The following is a 10,000-nucleotide window of genomic DNA, read 5'->3' on the forward strand; positions in this document are numbered from 1 at the left end:
TTGTCTTCCGGGTTCGACCCGGGAACCAGCGCCGAGCGGACACATTCGCTCGCTAGTGCCGTTGGCACTTAGAAAATTTTTCGTTTGTCATGAGCTCCGGGCGGAGGACCGGCGTTTTTCGTCTTCCGGGTTCGACCCGGGAACCAGCGCCGAGCGGACACATTCGCTCGCTAGTGCCGTTGGCACTTAGAAAAATTTTCGTTTGTCATGAGCTCCGGGCGGAGAGCGGCGTTTTTCGTCTTCCGGGTTCGACCCGGGAACCAGCGCCGAGCGGACACATTCGCTCGCTAGTGCCGTTGGCACTTAGAAAATTTTTCGTTTGTCATGAGCTCCGGGCGGAGAGCGGCGTTTTTCGTCTTCCGGGTTCGACCCGGGGAACCAGCGCCGAGCGGACACATTCGCTCGCTAGTGCCGTTGGCACTTAGAAAATTTTTCGTTTGTCATGAGCTCCGGGCGGAGACCGGCATTTTTCGTCATTCGAGGCCGACGGGGGAACCAGCCGGAGCGGACACGTTTGCTCGGAAGAGCCGTTGGCACTTAGAAAAAATTCCGTGTCTCGTGAGCTCCAGGGGGGACAGGCTGGTTTTATTCATCCGTAGCCGACATGGGAACCAGCGCGGAGCGGATTGGTGTTGCGCTGCCATATACCTCATCTCTCTCAGGAGTCCCCCCCTTATACGTGCCGATGGTGTTTTGGAAAACGGGGGGTAACTGGATGAGTACACTGACTAGTGGGACCAAGTACACTATGAGCCCCTGGTACCTAAAATGGAAGTATAGAGGCCGACTTTCGGGCAAGATCACGCCGGGTTAGGCTTCCAGGACCTCGGCGAAGCAATTTTAACGGGTTGCCCGGTTCTTTTTTGAACCAGCCCGGTTCTTTTTTTTATCCAGCCCGGTTCTTTTTACACTTCCAGCTGGAGCTCGGGAGCGGCTTTTTGCACAAGATCACGCCGTGTTAGGCTTCCAGGACCTCGGCTAAGCAATTTTAACGGGTCGCCCGGTTCTTTTTTGATCCAGCCCGGTTCTTTTTTTTATCCAGCCTGGTTCTTTTTACACTTCCAGCTGGAGCTCGGGAGCGGCTTTTTGCACAAGAACACGCCGTGTTAGGCTTCCAGGACCTCGGCTAAGCAATTTTAACGGGTCGCCCGGTTCTTTTTTGATCCAGCCCGGTTCTTTTTTTTATCCAGCCTGGTTCTTTTTACACTTCCAGCTGGAGCTCGGGAGCGGCTTTTTGCACAAGAACACGCCGTGTTAGGCTTCCAGGACCTCGGCTAAGCAATTTTAACGGGTCGCCCGGTTCTTTTTTGATCCAGCCCGGTTCTTTTTTTATCCAGCCCGGTTCTTTTTACACTTCCAGCTGGAGCTCGGGAGCGGCTTTTTGCACAAGATCACGCCGTGTTAGGCTTCCAGGACCTCGGCTAAGCAATTTTAACGGGTCGCCCGGTTCTTTTTTGATCCAGCCCGGTTCTTTTTTTTATCCAGCCTGGTTCTTTTTACACTTCCAGCTGGAGCTCGGGAGCGGCTTTTTGCACAAGAACACGCCGTGTTAGGCTTCCAGGACCTCGGCTAAGCAATTTTAACGGGTCGCCCGGTTCTTTTTTGATCCAGCCCGGTTCTTTTTTTTATCCAGCCTGGTTCTTTTTACACTTCCAGCTGGAGCTCGGGAGCGGCTTTTTGCACAAGAACACGCCGTGTTAGGCTTCCAGGACCTCGGCTAAGCAATTTTAACGGGTCGCCCGGTTCTTTTTTGATCCAGCCCGGTTCTTTTTTTATCCAGCCCGGTTCTTTTTACACTTCCAGCTGGAGCTCGGGAGCGGCTTTTTGCACAAGAACACGCCGTGTTAGGCTTCCAGGACCTCGGCTAAGCAATTTTAACGGGTCGCCCGGTTCTTTTTTGATCCAGCCCGGTTCTTTTTTTTATCCAGCCCGGTTCTTTTTACACTTCCAGCTGGAGCTCGGGAGCGGCTTTTTGCACAAGATCACGCCGTGTTAGGCTTCCAGGACCTCGGCTAAGCAATTTTAACGGGTCGCCCGGTTCTTTTTTGATCCAGCCCGGTTCTTTTTTTTATCCAGCCCGGTTCTTTTTACACTTCCAGCTGGAGCTCGGGAGCGGCTTTTTGCACAAGATCACGCCGTGTTAGGCTTCCAGGACCTCGGCTAAGCAATTTTAACGGGTCGCCCGGTTCTTTTTTGATCCAGCCCGGTTCTTTTTTTTATCCAGCCCGGTTCTTTTTACACTTCCAGCTGGAGCTCGGGAGCGGCTTTTTGCACAAGATCACGCCGGGTTAGGCTTCCAGGACCTCGGCTAAGCAATTTTAACGGGTCGCCCGGTTCTTTTTTGATCCAGCCCGGTTCTTTTTTTATCCAGCCCGGTTCTTTTTACACTTCCAGCTGGAGCTCGGGAGCGGCTTTTTGCACAAGATCACGCCGGGTTAGGCTTCCAGGACCTCGGCTAAGCAATTTTAACGGGTCCCCCGGTTCTTTTTTGATCCAGCCCGGTTCTTTTTTTATCCAGCCCGGTTCTTTTTACACTTCCAGCTGGAGCTCGGGAGCGGCTTTTTGCACAAGATCACGCCGTGTTAGGCTTCCAGGACCTCGGCTAAGCAATTTTAACGGGTCGCCCGGTTCTTTTTTGATCCAGCCCGGTTCTTTTTTTTATCCAGCCCGGTTCTTTTTACACTTCCAGCTGGAGCTCGGGAGCGGCTTTTTGCACAAGATCACGCCGGGTTAGGCTTCCAGGACCTCGGCTAAGCAATTTTAACGGGTCCCCCGGTTCTTTTTTGATCCAGCCCGGTTCTTTTTTTATCCAGCCCGGTTCTTTTTACACTTCCAGCTGAAGCTCGGGAGCGGCTTTTTGCACAAGAACACGCCGTGTTAGGCTTCCAGGACCTCGGCTAAGCAATTTTAACGGGTCGCCCGGTTCTTTTTTGATCCAGCCCGGTTCTTTTTTTTATCCAGCCCGGTTCTTTTTACACTTCCAGCTGGAGCTCGGGAGCGGCTTTTTGCACAAGATCACGCCGTGTTAGGCTTCCAGGACCTCGGCTAAGCAATTTTAACGGGCCGCCCGGTTCTTTTTTGATCCAGCCCGGTTCTTTTTTTATCCAGCCCGGTTCTTTTTACACTTCCAGCTGGAGCTCGGGAGCGGCTTTTTGCACAAGATCACGCCGTGTTAGGCTTCCAGGACCTCGGCTAAGCAATTTTAACGGGTCGCCCGGTTCTTTTTTGATCCAGCCCGGTTCTTTTTTTTATCCAGCCTGGTTCTTTTTACACTTCCAGCTGGAGCTCGGGAGCGGCTTTTTGCACAAGAACACGCCGTGTTAGGCTTCCAGGACCTCGGCTAAGCAATTTTAACGGGTCGCCCGGTTCTTTTTTGATCCAGCCCGGTTCTTTTTCCACTTCCAGCTGGAGCTCAGCAGCGGCTTTTTGCACAAGATCACGCCGGGTTAGGCTTCCAGGACCTCGGCTAAGCAATTTTAACGGGCCGCCCGGTTCTTTTTTTGATCCAGCCCGGTTCTTTTTACACTTCCAGCTGGAGCTCAGCAGCGGCTTTTTGCACAAGATCACGCCGGGTTAGGCTTCCAGGACCTCGGCTAAGCACTTCTAACGGGCCCTGGTCCACCCCTGCCAGCGCATTTCAAAACTTGGCATTAATTTCGACCTAAGAGACGAAGTCTGATTTTTTTCTACCACTTGGGCGGCCTTTTTGCACCCAGAACACCCGCACCGGCACCATAAATTCGAAGGGTGCCGAGTGCGTCGGCGCAGATTCTGCGACGGAGTGACACTTCCCTCTTGTGGACATTCGGCGGTAGGTGAAATGCGCACTCGGTCTTCTCTTTTCTTTTCCTTCCAGTGAAACTTTGGCAACATTCTGCGAGCTGCTGGCTTCCAGAACCTCGGCCAAGCAGGTGGAGGATTTTTTTCCACTTCCAGCTGGAGGTGAGGAGGGACTTTTTGGGCAAGATCACGCCGACTTAGCAAGCAAGGTGGAAGTGCCAGCATGCTCCGTGGCTGGAAGTGTGGATGTGCCAGCACCCTCCCTGCCTATGGAAGTGTGGAGCTCCAGCACCCTCCCTGCCTATGGAAGTGTGGAGCTCCAGCACCCTCCCTGCCTATGGAAGTGTGGAGCTCCAGCACCCTCCCTGCCTATGGAAGTGTGGAGCTCCAGCACCCTCCCTGCCTATGGAAGTGTGGAGCTCCAGCACCCTCCCTGCCTATGGAAGTGTGGAGCTCCAGCACCCTCCCTGCCTATGGAAGTGTGGAGCTCCAGCACCCTCCCTGCCTATGGAAGTGTGGAGCTCCAGCACCCTCCCTGCCTATGGAAGTGTGGAGCTCCAGCACCCTCCCTGCCTATGGAAGTGTGGAGCTCCAGCACCCTCCCTGCCTATGGAAGTGTGGAGCTCCAGCACCCTCCCTGCCTATGGAAGTGTGGAGCTCCAGCACCCTCCCTGCCTATGGAAGTGTGGAGCTCCAGCACCCTCCCTGCCTATGGAAGTGTGGAGCTCCAGCACCCTCCCTGCCTATGGAAGTGTGGAGCTCCAGCACCCTCCCTGCCTATGGAAGTGTGGAGCTCCAGCACCCTCCCTGCCTATGGAAGTGTGGAGCTCCAGCACCCTCCCTGCCTATGGAAGTGTGGAGCTCCAGCACCCTCCCTGCCTATGGAAGTGTGGAGCTCCAGCACCCTCCCTGCCTATGGAAGTGTGGAGCTCCAGCACCCTCCCTGCCTATGGAAGTGTGGAGCTCCAGCACCCTCCCTGCCTATGGAAGTGTGGAGCTCCAGCACCCTCCCTGCCTATGGAAGTGTGGAGCTCCAGCACCCTCCCTGCCTATGGAAGTGTGGAGCTCCAGCACCCTCCCTGCCTATGGAAGTGTGGAGCTCCAGCACCCTCCCTGCCTATGGAAGTGTGGAGCTCCAGCACCCTCCCTGCCTATGGAAGTGTGGAGCTCCAGCACCCTCCCTGCCTATGGAAGTGTGGAGCTCCAGCACCCTCCCTGCCTATGGAAGTGTGGAGCTCCAGCACCCTCCCTGCCTATGGAAGTGTGGAGCTCCAGCACCCTCCCTGCCTATGGAAGTGTGGAGCTCCAGCACCCTCCCTGCCTATGGAAGTGTGGAGCTCCAGCACCCTCCCTGCCTATGGAAGTGTGGAGCTCCAGCACCCTCCCTGCCTATGGAAGTGTGGAGCTCCAGCACCCTCCCTGCCTATGGAAGTGTGGAGCTCCAGCACCCTCCCTGCCTATGGAAGTGTGGAGCTCCAGCACCCTCCCTGCCTATGGAAGTGTGGAGCTCCAGCACCCTCCCTGCCTATGGAAGTGTGGAGCTCCAGCACCCTCCCTGCCTATGGAAGTGTGGAGCTCCAGCACCCTCCCTGCCTATGGAAGTGTGGAGCTCCAGCACCCTCCCTGCCTATGGAAGTGTGGAGCTCCAGCACCCTCCCTGCCTATGGAAGTGTGGAGCTCCAGCACCCTCCCTGCCTATGGAAGTGTGGAGCTCCAGCACCCTCCCTGCCTATGGAAGTGTGGAGCTCCAGCACCCTCCCTGCCTATGGAAGTGTGGAGCTCCAGCACCCTCCCTGCCTATGGAAGTGTGGAGCTCCAGCACCCTCCCTGCCTATGGAAGTGTGGAGCTCCAGCACCCTCCCTGCCTATGGAAGTGTGGAGCTCCAGCACCCTCCCTGCCTATGGAAGTGTGGAGCTCCAGCACCCTCCCTGCCTATGGAAGTGTGGAGCTCCAGCACCCTCCCTGCCTATGGAAGTGTGGAGCTCCAGCACCCTCCCTGCCTATGGAAGTGTGGAGCTCCAGCACCCTCCCTGCCTATGGAAGTGTGGAGCTCCAGCACCCTCCCTGCCTATGGAAGTGTGGAGCTCCAGCACCCTCCCTGCCTATGGAAGTGTGGAGCTCCAGCACCCTCCCTGCCTATGGAAGTGTGGAGCTCCAGCACCCTCCCTGCCTATGGAAGTGTGGAGCTCCAGCACCCTCCCTGCCTATGGAAGTGTGGAGCTCCAGCACCCTCCCTGCCTATGGAAGTGTGGAGCTCCAGCACCCTCCCTGCCTATGGAAGTGTGGAGCTCCAGCACCCTCCCTGCCTATGGAAGTGTGGAGCTCCAGCACCCTCCCTGCCTATGGAAGTGTGGAGCTCCAGCACCCTCCCTGCCTATGGAAGTGTGGAGCTCCAGCACCCTCCCTGCCTATGGAAGTGTGGAGCTCCAGCACCCTCCCTGCCTATGGAAGTGTGGAGCTCCAGCACCCTCCCTGCCTATGGAAGTGTGGAGCTCCAGCACCCTCCCTGCCTATGGAAGTGTGGAGCTCCAGCACCCTCCCTGCCTATGGAAGTGTGGAGCTCCAGCACCCTCCCTGCCTATGGAAGTGTGGAGCTCCAGCACCCTCCCTGCCTATGGAAGTGTGGAGCTCCAGCACCCTCCCTGCCTATGGAAGTGTGGAGCTCCAGCACCCTCCCTGCCTATGGAAGTGTGGAGCTCCAGCACCCTCCCTGCCTATGGAAGTGTGGAGCTCCAGCACCCTCCCTGCCTATGGAAGTGTGGAGCTCCAGCACCCTCCCTGCCTATGGAAGTGTGGAGCTCCAGCACCCTCCCTGCCTATGGAAGTGTGGAGCTCCAGCACCCTCCCTGCCTATGGAAGTGTGGAGCTCCAGCACCCTCCCTGCCTATGGAAGTGTGGAGCTCCAGCACCCTCCCTGCCTATGGAAGTGTGGAGCTCCAGCACCCTCCCTGCCTATGGAAGTGTGGAGCTCCAGCACCCTCCCTGCCTATGGAAGTGTGGAGCTCCAGCACCCTCCCTGCCTATGGAAGTGTGGAGCTCCAGCACCCTCCCTGCCTATGGAAGTGTGGAGCTCCAGCACCCTCCCTGCCTATGGAAGTGTGGAGCTCCAGCACCCTCCCTGCCTATGGAAGTGTGGAGCTCCAGCACCCTCCCTGCCTATGGAAGTGTGGAGCTCCAGCACCCTCCCTGCCTATGGAAGTGTGGAGCTCCAGCACCCTCCCTGCCTATGGAAGTGTGGAGCTCCAGCACCCTCCCTGCCTATGGAAGTGTGGAGCTCCAGCACCCTCCCTGCCTATGGAAGTGTGGAGCTCCAGCACCCTCCCTGCCTATGGAAGTGTGGAGCTCCAGCACCCTCCCTGCCTATGGAAGTGTGGAGCTCCAGCACCCTCCCTGCCTATGGAAGTGTGGAGCTCCAGCACCCTCCGTGCCTAGGGAAGTGTGGAGCTCCAGCACCCTCCGTGCCTATGGAAGAGCCACCTCCGCGGGCATGCTGCTCAACCACGCCGGCCCAGAGTTCCAGCCGCTCGGCTACACTCTCTCACAAGCCCCGCCTGGAGCTCCCCAGCCCGCCCCTGGTACCTCAACTACCGAGGCCAGCCGCTCGACCAGGCCGGCCCAGAGTTCCAGCCGCTCGGATAAGCTCTGTCACTCTCCCGCTAAGCAGCCACCGGTAACGGGGAAATGTCGCCGCCTTGTGGACACGCCGTTGTAAATGAATGGGCTTTCGCACTTAGTGCAATTTTCGCCAGCTCCGTGGCTGCAAGTATGGAGCTATGGAGCTATGGAGCCACCAGACAGGCTGGAGCTCTGGAGCTATGGAAGTATGGAGCTCTGGAGCTATGGAGCTATGGAGCTATGGAGCTCTGGGGCTATGGAGCTATGGAGCTATGGAGCTCTGGAGCTCTGGTGCTATGGAGCTCTGGAGCTCTGGTGCTATGGAGCTATGGAGCTATGGAGCTATGGAGCTATGGAGCTATGGAAGTCTGGAGCTATGGAAGTATGGAGCTATGGAAGTATGGAGCTATGGAGCTATGGAGCTATGGAGCCACCAGCCAGCACCCTCCGTGGCTCAACCACGCCGGCCCAGAGTTCCAGCCGCTCGGCTTCACTCTCTCACAAGCCCCGCCTGGAGCTCCCCAGCCCGCCCCTGGTACCTCAACTACCGAGGCCAGCCGCTCGACCAGGCCGGCCCAGAGTTCCAGCCGCTCGGCTTCACTCTCTCACAAGACCCGCCTGGAGCTCCCCGGCCCACCCCTGGTACCTCAACTACCGAGGCCAGCCGTTCGACCACGCCGGCGCAGAGTTCCAGCCGCTCGGATAAGCTCTGTCACTCTCCTGCCGCGCAGCCACCGGTAACGGGGAAATGTCGCCGCCTTGTGGACACGCCCTTGTAAATGAATGGGCTTTCGCACTTAGTGCAATTTTCGCCAACTCTCTGACTGGAGCTATGGAAGTATGGAGCTATGGAGCCACCAGCCACCCAGGCTGGAGCTATGGAGCTCTGGTGCTATGGAGCTCTGGTGCTATGGAGCTATGGAGCTCTGGAGCTCTGGTGCTATGGAGCTATGGAGCTCTGGAAGTATGGAGCTATGGAGCTCTGGAGGTATGGAGCTATGGAGCCCTGGAGCCCTGGAGCTATGGAGCCCTGGAGCTATGGAGCCCTGGAGCCCTGGAGCCCTGGAGCTATGGAGCCCTGGAGCTATGGAGCTATGGAGCTCTGGTGCTATGGAGCTATGGAGCTCTGGTGCTATGGAGCTATGGAGCTCTGGTGCTATGGAGCTATGGAGCTCTGGTGCTATGGAGCTATGGAGCTCTGGTGCTATGGAGCTATGGAGCTGGTGCTATGGAGCTATGGAGCTCTGGTGCTATGGAGCTATGGAGCTCTGGTGCTATGGAGCTCTGGTGCTATGGAGCTATGGAGCTCTGGTGCTATGGAGCTATGGAGCTCTGGTGCTATGGAGCTATGGAGCTCTGGTGCTATGGAGCTCTGGTGCTATGGAGCTATGGAGCTCTGGTGCTATGGAGCTCTGGAGCTCTGGAGGTATGGAGCTATGGAGGTATGGAGCCACCAGCCAGCACCCTCCGTGGCTGGATCAATGGAAGTGTTTAGGTACCAGGCGGCCAAAGTGCCGAGGCCTCACGCTCGACCACGCCGGCGCAGAGTTCCAGCCGCTCGGATGAGCTCTGTCACTCTCCCGCCGCGCAGCCACCGGTAACGGGGAAATGTCGCCGCCTTGTGGACACGCCGTTGTAAATGAATGGGCTTTCGCACTTAGTGCAATTTTCGCCAACTCTCTGACTTAGAGCTATGGAAGTATGGAGCTATGGAGCCACCAGCCACCCAGGCTGGAGCTATGGAGCTCTGGAGCTCTGGTGCTATGGAGCTCTGGAGGTATGGAGCTATGGAGCTATGGAGCTATGGAGCTATGGAGCCCTGGAGCTCTGGAGGTATGGAGCTATGGTGCTATGGAGCTCTGAAGCCATGGAGCTCTGGTGCTATGGAGCTCTGGAGCTCTGGAGGTATGGAGCTCTGGAGGTATGGAGCTATGGAGCCCTGGAGCCCTGGAGCTATGGAGCCCTGGAGCTATGGAGCCCTGGAGCCCTGGAGCTATGGAGCCCTGGAGCTATGGAGCCCTGGAGCCCTGGAGCTATGGAGCCCTGGAGCTATGGAGCTATGGAGCCCTGGAGCTATGGAGCTATGGAGCTATGGAGCTCTGGTGCTATGGAGCTATGGAGCTCTGGTGCTATGGAGCTATGGAGCTCTGGTGCTATGGAGCTATGGAGCTCTGGTGCTATGGAGCTATGGAGCTCTGGTGCTATGGAGCTCTGGTGCTATGGAGCTATGGAGCTCTGGTGCTATGGAGCTATGGAGCTCTGGTGCTATGGAGCTATGGAGCTCTGGTGCTATGGAGCTATGGAGCTCTGGAGGTATGGAGCTATGGAGGTATGGAGCCACCAGCCAGCACCCTCCGAGGCTGGATCAATGGAAGTGTTTTAGGTACCAGGCAGCCAAAGGGCCGAGGCCTCACTCTCGACCACGCCGGCGCAGAGTTCCAGCCGCTCGGATAAGCTCTGTCACTCACCCGCCGCGCAGCCACCGGTAACGGGGAAATGTCGCCGCCTTGTGGACACGCCGTTGTAAATGAATGGGCTTTCGCACTTAGTGCAATTTTCGCCAGCTCCGTGGCTGCAAGTATGGAGCTATGGAGCCACCAGCCA

The sequence above is a fragment of the Syngnathus leptorhynchus genome, unplaced genomic scaffold (assembly GCF_054491065.1).
Source record: "Syngnathus leptorhynchus isolate UIUO unplaced genomic scaffold, UIUO_Slep HiC_scaffold_708, whole genome shotgun sequence".
In the NCBI taxonomy this organism is placed as follows: Eukaryota; Metazoa; Chordata; class Actinopteri; order Syngnathiformes; family Syngnathidae; genus Syngnathus; species Syngnathus leptorhynchus.